The 13,536-nt window shown below is 39.0% G+C and overlaps 3 non-coding genes across 3 annotated transcripts; all 3 read left to right on the forward strand.

The window, feature by feature from the left end:
• The first annotated feature begins 906 nt into the window (after positions 1-906).
• LOC147492999 (small nucleolar RNA R38) lies at positions 907-988 on the forward strand. The gene has a single exon (XR_015200483.1). It is a non-coding gene; the product is annotated as a small nucleolar RNA R38 (small nucleolar RNA).
• A 42-nt stretch (positions 989-1,030) lies between these two features.
• Positions 1,031-1,115, forward strand: LOC147493000 (small nucleolar RNA snoR20a). The gene has a single exon (XR_015200582.1). It is a non-coding gene; the product is annotated as a small nucleolar RNA snoR20a (small nucleolar RNA).
• A 69-nt stretch (positions 1,116-1,184) lies between these two features.
• LOC147493001 (small nucleolar RNA R38) lies at positions 1,185-1,263 on the forward strand. The gene has a single exon (XR_015200485.1). It is a non-coding gene; the product is annotated as a small nucleolar RNA R38 (small nucleolar RNA).
• Positions 1,264-13,536: the final 12,273 nt, after the last annotated feature.

The raw sequence follows: 13,536 nt of genomic DNA on the forward strand, positions 1-13,536 counted from the left end.
CAAGTGCAATAAATAATTTAAATAGTGATTAAATTATTTTTGTCAATTTAACATTTAGCATTTAATATTTTCTAGTTACTAAATATTAAAGACCTAATCTTTCTCAAATAAGCATTTAGCATTTAGTATTTACCTTGCCATCCCTGTTGTTTTTCCATTTTCCATTTTTAATTTTTATTTTTTTATAGGGGCACATTTGATTATTGAGATATATCATATATGTCTATTTGAGAGGGATTGTTAATTTTGAGAAAGTGAGTTGTTTATTTTGGCCATTTTTGGTGTATAAACATTTAAATTTGAAAGAATAGTTGCTACGCCATATTTTTTGTTGTTGATGTATTTACATATTTTCTCTTATTTTTTGCAAAATTTTTTCAAAAATATTTATATTTTCGTTTTTTGTAGTCACCAAAACAATAACCGAAAATGAAATTTAATTCAGTGGTCTCACCCCAACCAAACGGTGTGAGACATCCAACCTCATTGGTCCATTATTATTTGGGCATAACATAGTTGATGAGCATTGAGCAATAAAGTAACGCCCGGCCCACGTGCTTCAAATAGGATTGGACTTATAAACCTACAAAAGCCCATATCCATTGGGTCAAAAACTCGAAACCCTAAAATCAGTTCCACTCTGAAATTCTCATTCTATTTTAGACCCTAAACCCTATAAATACAAACTCCATGAGGCAAAGCGGCGATATATTGTTTGCAAAGCCTTATTAGATACAATCTTTTTTAGTTTACAATAGCAGAGGAGGCAAATGACGAGTTTTATCGACTTTAAATGAAAACTCAATCAAATAAATTGTGTTTTGTGAGTTTTAGTTGAATAGGAAGACCTGATGCCTCTTTTCTTTTTCATTTTTTTAATCTTTGTAGATATATGGGTTTACAGCAAAATGTGTATGATGATAATAAGAAATAAAACAGTTATCCCTGTCTGATAAACAGTGCTGATATTTCTAAATCTGACACGTTTATGCTTTAATTGTGTTTATGCTTTTGATTTATTTTGTAGGGTGCCCGTGATGATGTTTTGGTTGACAGAATTGTGAATCTATGTATTTGCATAATGTCGAAATTTATGAACTAGGACGGTCTGAGGCATTGAATTAACTTATTTCTTATGTCTATAAACTATAATGTTTGCTTATGTCTGTTTGAACTATCTATATCATTGTGGATGAAGAGATTTGTTGAACAGTTATCCCTGTCTGATGCATTGCTGCTGTTACATTTCAATCTGACACATAATTGCTGTTGTTTCTTCTTTGTATTACTTGATATATATGTTCTTGTGTTTTGGTGAATGAAAACAAGATTGTGAAGATCTGTTATGGAAGTGTTAAAGAATTGCGTCATATACTGATTACCAGTTCTCTTTTCATGGGTTCTGTGTATGAGTTGACGCCAAATTTATCTCCTTTGGCCTGCAAAAATATAAGTGGCCAGTTTGTTTTGGTTGCTTTATGCAGACTGGGTGAATATTCGGAATCAGTCTGGAGTAGACACTATATGTACAAAGAAACACACTGCATCTCTAGACGTAAGTGTTTCCATTTAGATATTTCAACAATGCCATATATATGGCCTACAATGAACTGCAGAGCACGCTATATGACTTTCATTAGAGTCCATAATAATGACATTGCTATGATTTGTACCAAAGCAGTCAAATGTAGTTTAGAGTATAAAGATTGTTGTTCTTGACCTACTTGGGCAGTTTGTCCATCTTCCCCAATAATTATTTGATACTTGGGGTTTTTCAATTATCTAGTAGGTCATGAGTGCTGATCCTTCTGATTTGGATTGAGCCCGTACTTTAATTGCTGCTGCCCGTCATTGGCATCAGAACTACAAAAGTAGAAATATTAACTGATATTCCAATCAATATTGAGCATATACATTGGCAACAGAAAGCTTGATCGTCAAATCAAACTCAGGTTTATAAATTGAAGTGGCTATACTCAATAACAGATACTCTACAGGCAGGACTGCAGAGGCCATCGAAAAAACCAGCCATCAGACCTACTGGGTTGGAATGTACAGAATCTTGATCAATGTAAAGTTTTGAGGGACCAGATTTTGCCAGTCTTTAATTCAACATGGTTTCAGACCTGAGCCACTGCCATAGCATTTGATGTGCAACTTTTTCCAAAATAGGCCCTCTCAAGATTCGAACATTCGACACCAAATTCTTGTACCTTCTTTGAAAGACAGTACATGTTTAGGGTGTAGGGCATGTAGGTCGTGAGCCTAGGGTAAGTTGGTGTCTTACCTAGGGCTGTCAATGGGTCGGTTTGGGTTGGGTTTTGGAAAATTTGAATCCGAACCGATAGGAAAGTTAGGAACTCAAAACCAAACCGAATCCGAACCGATCCGAACTGAAAACTATAAAATTAATTAAATTTTAAATTAAATCAATTAATTTCAATCATATTATTAATAAACATATATAAAATTAATCATAAATATTACTAAAATGTCATTTTATTGGTTCGGGTTCATATTGGTTTGGTGGAGGGCAAACTTGAAATCTAACCAATATTTTATTGGTTTGGTTTCAGATTGGTAGAAAATAAATCAAATTATTCTAACCCAAACTATTTTTTATTGGTTTGAATCGGTTATCGGGTTATCGAAATCTATTGACAGCCCTAGTCTTACCCAGGTTAGGAAAGCCTAAATGAAATATTTGGTCTACTCTTCAGTTTATTTCACGAGTTAATTGTGTTTTATTTTGTTGCTTACAAAAATTGTCGTTTGGGTTCATCAATTCGTAACAATGAGTTATACCACTTCCAGAATTCACATGTGTGCCCTATATTAGGGTTTGCAAAAAATACTAAATATTCTAAGAACATAATCATTATATAGTTAGGAATCTTTAAACACATAATCATTATATAGTTAGGAATCTTTAAACATAAAGTGTTCATAAATCTTTAATTTGAAAACAGCAATAAAAGATTTATTAAAATTTATACAAATTATTAGATTTCAAGTCATATATAACTAGGGGTGTTCATGGTCGGTGCTTATTGATTTTGGTTATGGGTATATTTTTAGCGGTTCCTATTGGATTCGGGTTTGTTCTTATATTTTGAAAACCCGGACCCATACTCATTAATTAAGTCGGTTTCGGTTGATTTCGGTTTCGGTTCCTTATCGGGTTATATATTTTTATTGCTAAAATTATTTTTTTAGTTATATAACCGATATAAAAGTTGGTTTACGACGACTATAACACTTGTTATCGATATTTTTGTCCTCTTATAAAAAGTAATGGTCCTAAATTCAATAATAATATTTAAAAGTTATCTAAAAATTTTAAATACATTCTCATACATTATATGTATGTATATATTTTAAATCGAACATATATATATTATACTATACGTAATGTGTTATATATAGTATAAATACCACATGTACTACAATTGTTAGTTAGCATTGCACATACTCATTATCTAATATATATATACATGTAATATATCAAGCACGTACACGTTCATGCATTAGTTAATATAGACAGTGCATTAGTTAATTCATAGTATACTAATGCATATAGTATGTAATATTATAGTCGTAGACACGTAAACATTATTATTAATATTTATAATACACATATTTAATGTAATATTATAAAATATGTATTTAATAACACACATTCATTATTATGTTAAATGTTATATATATTTAGTATAATTTTACACCTAACAAATATATACTATATATAATAATAATGTTTGGGTTTGTCTTTATTTAGTGTAATATAATACTAAATTTTATATATCAAAATCAAACTAATCGGTTTCGGTTTCGGTTCGGATACCCATCGGTTTTTTACTATTCGGTTTTAATGGTTTTGGTTTTTTATCTGATCGGTTCTTAAAGACCCACTTTAAATGGGTTTAACATTTTAAGACCCAGACCCGTTATAAATGATTCCGGTTTGGGTTCGGGTAATTGAGTACTCATGCACACCCCTATATATAACGATGTTATGGTTACAGACAGCTGCAACCATATCAGATTTTTTTAGTGTAATCGTACTTCGTTCGAGGTCTTTTGGGATAGCCAGTTGGAATTGGAAACCCGCTGCACCTTGATTGTCGTCCTTCACTTTTACCACTGTTGATCTTGGCCAAGTAATCATTGACATCAAACTTCTTTACTTGATGAGACATTTCTAACGCAAAGATTGGCTCTTCTTGAAGCGGCAACGCCAGACAACGACCCTCAAACCTCTGTCCATTAAAAAGAAATACGATTTTCTTTCTCTTCGTTTCAACAGAACTTACAGAAGCAACACTACCATCACATTGTCCCTCTTTATTCTCTACTTCTATCTTTTGAGCCTTGGCAACTTCTTCTTTACCTATTTCCATAAACAGCTTCTTCCTAAAAGCTTTCTTTATATGCTTCAGATCACTTTTCTTTAATAACAAATACTCAAATAGAATATCACACTACTAGTATATCTCCATATGTTGTTTGATAATGAATAACATGTATAGTAAGAGCATCTTTATGAGAGCTACCAAAAATTTTTACTAAGCAACTACACGGTTTTGCCAAAACCGCGCTATGCCTACTCGGTTTTCAGAAAACTGCGCCATGTATCGTACATAAACTTTTTTCTTTTTTTTCTTTTTCAATCTCTGGCGCGGTTTTCACAAAACCGCGTGAAAACCGCGCCATATAAACCTAATTAGAAACCCAAGCCCACGCGGTGTTGGAAAAACCGCGCGGTTTTGGGAAAACCGTGTGAGTGATTTGATACAGTATCAAACCTGGAACCAAATATTGGTCGATTTGGTGTTTTTTTTGGTATTTTTTTGGTGTTTTCATCAACATGTAGCTCTCCTGAAATTGAAAAAATACCAAATTATTGGAAATTTAGTGTTTGGTTCTAGATTGATATCACTCCTAAAGATGCTCTAAGTATATATTTATAAAGAAATACACTTGGGCATCAAGTAACCAAAATTTGGAAAAAGGTTTCTAAATCTATGACCAAGTACAAATAAAACCTGGTTTCCTTTTCCGATTCTTTTATTAATTAACGAGCAGCATATTTTTTTTCTCTGCGTTTTTTCCTTCTTTTTTTGCCACGTGTTAATGTGATTAAAGGGTATTTATGACACTGTAATATCTTATGAACATTTTTCTCCCTCGATGTCCTTTTCTGATTGGCATACACTAAAATTGGCATTTTCCACAGGTAATGCAGAGAGCTAAGTTTCTGTTTAGCCAGAGAGGCTTGTTTAATTCCATTTCTCAAAAGCTCACCATTTCATGTTCACAATCTTTTCCTTTGTACACGCAAACTTCTTCAGAATCAAACTACCCAAATTTAGAGGAACCACCTAATTGTTTATCTTTCAGAGTCGATAATCTCGGTAAAGGAGAAGCATTGATTTCTGCTTTCCTGAGTTGGATGTGGCGATGCCTTCTTTGCTTATCACAGCGACATCTTCTGTGGTGGTAGGATCCGGAGTATGGGAGACCAATGGTGGGATGAACCCGTAGTAACGTACGCTGCGGAGGTGCGTTGTACAGGATCAAACCGCAGACTTATAGATACGGCACATGAACCCTATACGTGGGGGAAAGAAGATCGAGATATGGAGGGACATGTGTATGACTGGGATGGAAGGGGAGTGTGGTGTAAAGAGGAAAGAGGAGAGAAATAGGGGGGTTTTTCCATAAAGAAGAGAGTGCTAGACCTACAGAAAAAGAGAGAGAAAAGAGTGTAGAAGTAAGTGAGTTACAACATTTGACACCGTCTGTGGGGAGAGGGATCAAAGCAACGTAAAGATGGTAGCAGTAGTGAAGAGAGGGGTAAGCACACCGAGAAGGTGGTAGTGCAGGGGGCGAAGATAGTAAGCGATGAAGGAGGAGATCGAGCAGAGGAGACAGCCATGGGTTTGGCGTCAAAAGAGACACGACTCATGGAAGAAAAGATCGTGAGATTGAGAGAGGAGAATGACATATTCATAAGAGAAAGAGAAACGGCAGAGGAGGAAGCAAGTGAGGAGTCTGATAATGAAGAAGCAGGTCCAGATCTCGTTGAGAACCCGGTGACCGGCCTGGCGATAAAGCATGTTCAGGAGATGATAAACAATGACCGTGAGGCGAACCTTCAACAGGCGAAAGTTCAAGTGGGAGCGGCTAGCCAAGTGGTGGTTGGTCTGAACCGCAACCCGTTGGTGGATACTATATGGGATTCGGAGGTGCCGAAGCGTTTCAATCAGCCCCGGTTCGAAAGGTATGACGGTAAAGGAGACCCTGCGGATCACATTCACCATTTTTGACAACAGATGCCTCTTTGGCAAGAAGCTCGGTACGATGGCTGCGGTGCATGATGTTCCCAGCTAGCCTTCAAGGGGGGTCGGACTGGTACTATCGACTGTCATCGAGGAACATAAATAGTTTTCAGGAGTTGGAGCAAGTGTTCATAGACCATTTCATACATCAGAAAAGACGGGTGGTGGATATCGCGGCTTTGTTCAACATCAGGCAAAGATCTGCTGAATCGGTAAGGGATTATCTGTGCCGATTTAAAGATGAGACATTAAAGGTAGAGAACATGGACGAAAGGACTGCAGTAATAGCATTCAAAAGAGGTCTGCGACTAGGAATGTGAGTACATCAGTCAGTGGCTAAGAATGAGATTGTGACCCTGGACGAGTTATATCCACATGTGGAGAAATACATAAGGTATGAGGACACAATGCAGAAGGATTCCAGAAGGTCAGGGAAGGCAGTATTATCTTTAGAAAAGTGCGGAGAACACCGAAAAATGGAGATGTCATATAGAGGAAATGGTGGATATTGCGGATACACATCACGACCAAAAGGAAGTAGGGAGGGAGTTCGTAGGGAGAATAGGGAGAGGAAGCCATACTGCGAACCGAACAGACACCACTGAATAGGCTGTTAGAAAAATGGATTTGCATAAATCCATTGAGATATGAATGAGTAATTTGTCTCCCAAGTTATCCCACATTGAGTTGAAATGGGTTTCTCTTAAAACAGTACGTAAAGTGAGAAAAACTTTTTCGAAAGGGTGCACTAGTTCGAAACAGTGCATTATGCCAAAAAGGTGCAACCTTTCGAAACAGTGCATCATGCCGAAAAGGTGTGACCTTTCGAAATAGGCACTGGTTCGAAATAGTGTTTTATGCCGAAATAATGTGTCCTTTCGAAACATGTGACTTTTCAAAGAGTTGCTTACTTTTTCCCAAGAGTCACTGTGTTGTTTCGAAGAGGCACCACTCACCTATAAATAGTGGATAAATTTGGAGAGAAAGACACCAGATCACACAGAGTTCTGATCTTTCTCTTCTCCCCCTGTTCTTAGTCAAATACTATGTTGTGTTCGCTGATTCTATAGAATTGAAGTGCTAACTTTCTATAGAAAGAAATCTGCTCTATCTTGGGAGACAGTTTTCCATCAACCTTCAAGCACCGTGAGGGGGAAAATCTGTCTTAAGGACATAGTGATCATCACTAGGCTCGGATTTAATCATTGGTAAATTAGGTTCATTCGTTGAACTAAAAGGTTTGTTTGTTTGTTGATATTAAAGGTTTGTTCATATCAATTTGATTTCTTGTTTACTTAACAATAAGTATATTTTTGGAATAAGTTTCCTACATAGGCCACTGAGTGAGATCTTGCCATTGATAAAAAATCTTTAGGGATATGAAGGATTGCGAAGCATACCGATAGAGATGCTGAGCAAGCCGTATTGTGCATATCACCAGGTACGAAACCACAAAACTAATTAATGCTATGCGTTGAAATGGTTGGTTCAAAGATTGGTAGAGAAGGGAATGATGAGAGAGTTTGTAGCGGGTGCCCCGAATGAGGAGCAGGTACCGGCTCAAGGTAGGATATTGGGAACCATTAATGTGATTTTTAGCGGAGAGATTCTGAGTCATAACGCACATAGAGAAAAGATAAGAAGAACCGCGAGTATTCAGCAGATCAATAAAGTGACGGGAGTTCCGCAACCAAAGTCATGGTCGGTGGAGGGAGGGGATCAGATTGCATTCACAAGCGTAGATCTCAAAGCTGTCGATTCCCCCCATGAAGATGCATTGGTCATTACTGTAGCGATAGGTAATTACATGGTCAAGAAGGTATTAATTGATTGCGGTAGTGCAGTGGACTTACTGTTCAGAGGGGCCTTAGATGAAATAAGGGTTGATCTAAGGCAACTTAGGTCTCTACGAACCAACTTGTATGGATTTAATAGAAGCATGATGGAGCCTATGGGAGAACTCTTGCTACCCGTGACCCGATGACAGTGTTCACCCAGTTTATGGTGGTGGATTCTAACTCTCAATACAACGCAATTCTGGGGAGGCGTTGGATCCACGAGATGAAGGCAATACCGTCAACATACTATCAGGTAATTCGATTCCCCACCACGATAGGGATGTATGAAGTCCGCGGTGATCAAGTGGCAGCTAAGAATAGTCATCAGGGTACCGTGAAGGGTATGGTCCGCAGAACAGAAGGGGACTCATCTAACCCAAGAAAGAGGCATGCATATCAATTACAGTGTGCCGTCGTAGAGGAGGAGGCGGAGCTGTCGATGGGTTCGAAGACCCTTGACAAGATTGAAATAGTGAATTTGGGGATGGGAGAGGAAGAGAAATTTCCTTCAGTAGGGTCTAATTTGCTGGATGAGTAGAAGAGTAAGGTGGTACAGTGCTTGTTAGATAATAAGGATGTTTTTGCGTGGGTAATAGAGGATATCACAAGTTAGATCCAGGCTTTCCGTGTCACCGTCTGCACATGAATGAGGATTCGAATTGAAGCCTGTGAGACAAAAGATAAGGAGCGTGAGGCCGAAGTATGTTGAGGGGATTCGGGAGGAGGTCGCAAGGTTAAAAGGGGCGGGAATAATCAGAGAGGTGGAGTTCATAGACTGGCTGTCTAACGTCATCGCGGTACTGAAGAAAAATAGCAAGGTCCGTATGTGTGTCGACTTTACAGACATCAACTTAGAGTGTCCTAAAAATAGTTACCCTATGCCGCGAGTGGATGAGTTAGTGGATAGAATGGCGGGATTCAAAATATTTCATTCATGGATGCATCTATGGGATACAATCAGGTTACAATGTACGGACCAGATCAGGAAAAGACATCCTTCATGGTAGAAGGCGGTACATATTGTTATACCAAAATGCCGTTTGGGTTGAAGAACGCCGGGGCCACCTTCCAGCGGTTGGGAGAAAAAATGTTCGAGAGCAAGATTTGAAAGAGAATTGAAATATATATAGATTACATGGTGGAAAAGAGCATGTCAGAGGAAGAACACTTAAAGGGCCTAAGGGAGACATTTAGCATACTGTGGACACATAAATTGAAGCTCAATCCAGAGAAATGCACTTTTAGAGTGACCACAAGAAAGTTTATGGGGGTACATTGTTATTCATCTGGGAATAGAGGCTAACCACAAACAGATAAGATCCTTGGTGGAAATGCCCTCTCCTCAGAACGTTAAAGAAGTACAACAATTATCGGGAAGGGTCGCGACATTAAACAGATTCATTTCGAAGTCATTCGACAAGTGTAGACCGTTGTATCGATTGCTAAGAAGTACCCCGGATTTCGTATGGTCGTCGGAATGTGAGAATGCATTTCAGGAACTGAAGAGTTACTTGGGTAAGGCTCCTTTGTTGTCACGGCCAGAACAGGGGGAGAAATTATATTTGTATTTGGGGGTTACAGAGTACGCTGTTAGCTTAGTCCTCGTCCGGGTTGTTGATAAGATGGAAAAGCCAGTGTATTTCCAGAGCAAAACCTTGCTGGATGCAGAGACCCAGTACAGTAGAGTTGAGAAGTACGCTTTGGCACTGATATTCCCGGCTTTAAAGTTGAAACCCTACTTCGAAGCACATTCAGTGGTGGTGGTGACGAACCTGCCCCTCAAGCAAGCGCTAAAGGCCGAGAAGTCCGGAAGAATGCTGAAATGGGTAGTGATGCTAAACTCGTATGAAATCCGGTATCAAATCAAGGACAGCGGAGAAGGCACAGGCAATGGCGGAGTTTTTGGCGGAATTCCCAACGGAGGATCCCACTTGGGGGGAGGAGATGGTCATGGAACGCGAACATGATTTAGAGCAGGACCTTATAGACCCATGGGATAAGAGGAACAGATGGAGAGTGTTCGCGGATGGATCAGCGACAGATGCATGAAATGGAATTGGTGTCGTATTGGTTACACCTGATAACAACAGATTAGAACAAACTATGAAGCTGGGATTTGTGGCATCTAATAATGAATCAGAATATGAGGCTGTGATAGCAGGTTTGAGAATGGATGAGGATTTAGGGGTGAATGAGCTGACGGTATACTCAGACTCGAACTTAGTGGTGTGTCAAAGCAAACGACGGTTTTGCCGCTTGATGTCCGTGAATGGCGAAATATTTGGAGGTTTTACACAGAAGGGTCGCGAAGTTTACAAAGATCAGGTTCGTACACTTAGGTCGTGGTGAGAACCGACATGCAGACGCCCTGGCCTATGTAGCCGTGGCAATACCTGGATCCGAAGAAAGAACAATCAAAGTATGGAGGTTGGAAAAACCGAGTACTGAGGAGCCGGAAGAGGTGTGTCAGACCACGGAAGAGGAATGGGGGTGGATGGACCCTATCAAGCACTTTTTGTCTGGAAGAGAGGTGTCTGATAAGAAAGAGAGGAGAAGGTTAGAACAGACTTCCCAAATATACACTTTGTTGGGCAGAGAATTGTATCGAAAGAATTTCAATGGGCCATTGCTGAAATGTCTCGGGCTGACGCTGGCACTAGAGGTACTGGCAGAACTGCATGGGGGAGATTGTGGGAGCCATTCTGCGGGAAGAACCACAACACACTAGCTGTTAACTCGATCAGGGGTACTTTTGGTCCCATATGAAAAGAGATGCGGTGGAGTTTGCTAAGAAATATGGTAAATGTCAGATGTTCTCTCAATTGATATTTGTACACGCCGAGCCGCTGCATAATGTGTCTAGTCCTTGGCCATTCGCCATGTAGGCCATGGATATAGTAGGGCCGCTGCCCATGGCCAGTGGCAAGAGGAGATTCATATTAGCGGTCACCGATTACTTCACCAAGTTGATAGAGGCCGTGCCATTGCAGCAGTTAAAGGAGGAGCAGGTGATTAAATTCTTGTGGAAAAATATCATATGTAGATTCGGGCTGCCCCATTCGATTATAGCAGACAACCGGACACAGTTTACAGGGTCCAAGGTTAAATATTTCTTGCAAATATACAATGTGAAACAGGGATTCTCTACCCCATACAATCCAGGGGGCAACGGACAGGATGAATATTCCAATAAAACCATAATGAACAACCTCAAGAGGAAGCTGGAAGATAAGAAAGGGGCGTGGACCGATGAGTTGAATCAAGTCCTCTGGGCACACCACGGACAACCTGATAAGTGCTCAAAAAGTGCAATTTAACCCTCGATTATGCCTCTTGTTTAGCCATCTTAGTGGACTAATAGTGTTTGTAAGTTATGTTTTAAGATTCTACAGGTGAAAGAGAGAGTTTTGTGGAATATTAGAGAAAAAGGGGTAAAACGGAGCAATTCGGAGCATTAAGGATCACATGGGAAGCCCGTGGACAATCATGGAGAAGGCCAAGGAATTGAAGCTATTAAAGATGCAACTTGGACCTATTTTAAAGCCTATTTGGAAGCCCAAGGCAAAAAGATTCGTTTCTTGGACCAAAACCCGCAAAAGAGGAAAGAAAAATAGACCAAAGGTGGAAAAATAGAGTCTCGCGTTTGAGACGCGACTATCGTGCATCCATACACGACCCATGTATTTGGGACGCATAGATCGAGCGTCCAGACGCATTGATTAAGTTTGGGACGCATGAATAGTGCGTCCAGACACATGAATAAACACTGTATCCAATTCCTTCTCAGTTTTGGAGATGAAGTTGGACTCTGGAAGAAGTCTATTTGTATTAGGAAACAAATGACGGTTTGGAATGCTTCTAGAGCTCATTGTAACCCCTATAAATAGAGGACCTAAGTGCCTCATATAATTGGCCAATTAACTTATATTCTTGTCTCCAGCACTTGTGGCAGAGAGAGATTAATAATAAAAAATCAGTTTTAACTAGCTGAGTCTTAATAAATTAGTCTTTCTAGTCTTATGTTCTTCGACTCTTCTTCTTCTCGTTCTTCGTGTTCTTCCTTCTATATGGAAGGCTAATCTTCTCCTTCAAGGGAGGAGATGAAGCCAGTGCTTAAGGTTTAATGATTCTTCTGGTTCATGGTGTTCTTCAATCAGGTTAGTTCTTTATGTTTTTAGTTATTAGTTCCATTGCCCAGACTAGGGGATGGAAGTATAGATTAAGGTTTTTATTTATTGCAATCAAATATCATGCTAGTTTAGGGTTTTATTTATTGCAATTGAATATTTGCTAGTAACATGCTTTTATTTATTACAATTGAATATAATGCTAGAATAGAGTTTTATTTATTGTAATTGAATATTATACTATTATTCTATAGTTTTCGTAAGGGAAGTATTCATTGTATTTGCCTTAGATGGTGATTCATTGAATAGCTGCACAAGCTCATATAAAAGGAAAGAAGATACTAGTAACATGAACATAGAAACAACCTTAAGTAGAGTTATTCGTTAACGATGTTTCGTCCAAAAGGGCATCGGCACTCGCTCGATTGCCTAATTGTAGTCTACTTGGAGAACAACATGAAGGAAAAAGTCATTGAATCAAAAGCATTGGTGGATTTGAATCTCTTGAATCTATCTCTCTCATATTCTCTCCCTATTTCCAATTCTTAGCTTTAGTATAAGTTTAGTTAGTTTAGTTTAGTTTAGCATTAGAATCTAAAATCTCTACAATTATAGTTTTTAATCCCTCAAACCCCCTTTCTAGTCCTGTCCTTCATATAAACATATACTTAAAAGTGGAATGATACCCTACTCATCCTTTACTTATTGAGGGATAATTAGGTTTTGATACGCTTCTATTTGTTCAACGACCATCATCTATCTATATCATCCATATACCATCTACACACACAAAAAGGAGCGAGTGTCACAACCACCAGAGAGACTCCTTTCTCACTAGCTTACGACATTGAGGCAATGATTCCGTAGGAGATTGTGACATCCACAACCCGGACAAGGGCTATTGAGGAAGGTTTGAACTAGGGCATACTGTCAAGGGATTTGAATCTGGCAGAGGAGAGAAGGGACTCCGCGCACATAAGGTTGGAGGAGTATCACAGACGCCTGCAAATGTAGTATAACAAGAGAGTGAAACCGCGACGATTTCAAGTGGGAGATTCCGTGCTCCGCAGAGTGACTCCCAGCACCAAGAGAGAGAATGACAACAAATTGGGTCCAAATTGAGAGGGGCCCTACATTGTGGTGGATACTGGAGGGCCAGCACCTACAAGCTACAAACAGTGGGAGGTAAATTGATAGAGAGGCTGTGGAATGTGAGAATGTTGAAGAAAT

This window comes from Coptis chinensis, chromosome 6 (assembly GCF_015680905.1).
Source record: "Coptis chinensis isolate HL-2020 chromosome 6, ASM1568090v1, whole genome shotgun sequence".
In the NCBI taxonomy this organism is placed as follows: Eukaryota; Viridiplantae; Streptophyta; class Magnoliopsida; order Ranunculales; family Ranunculaceae; genus Coptis; species Coptis chinensis.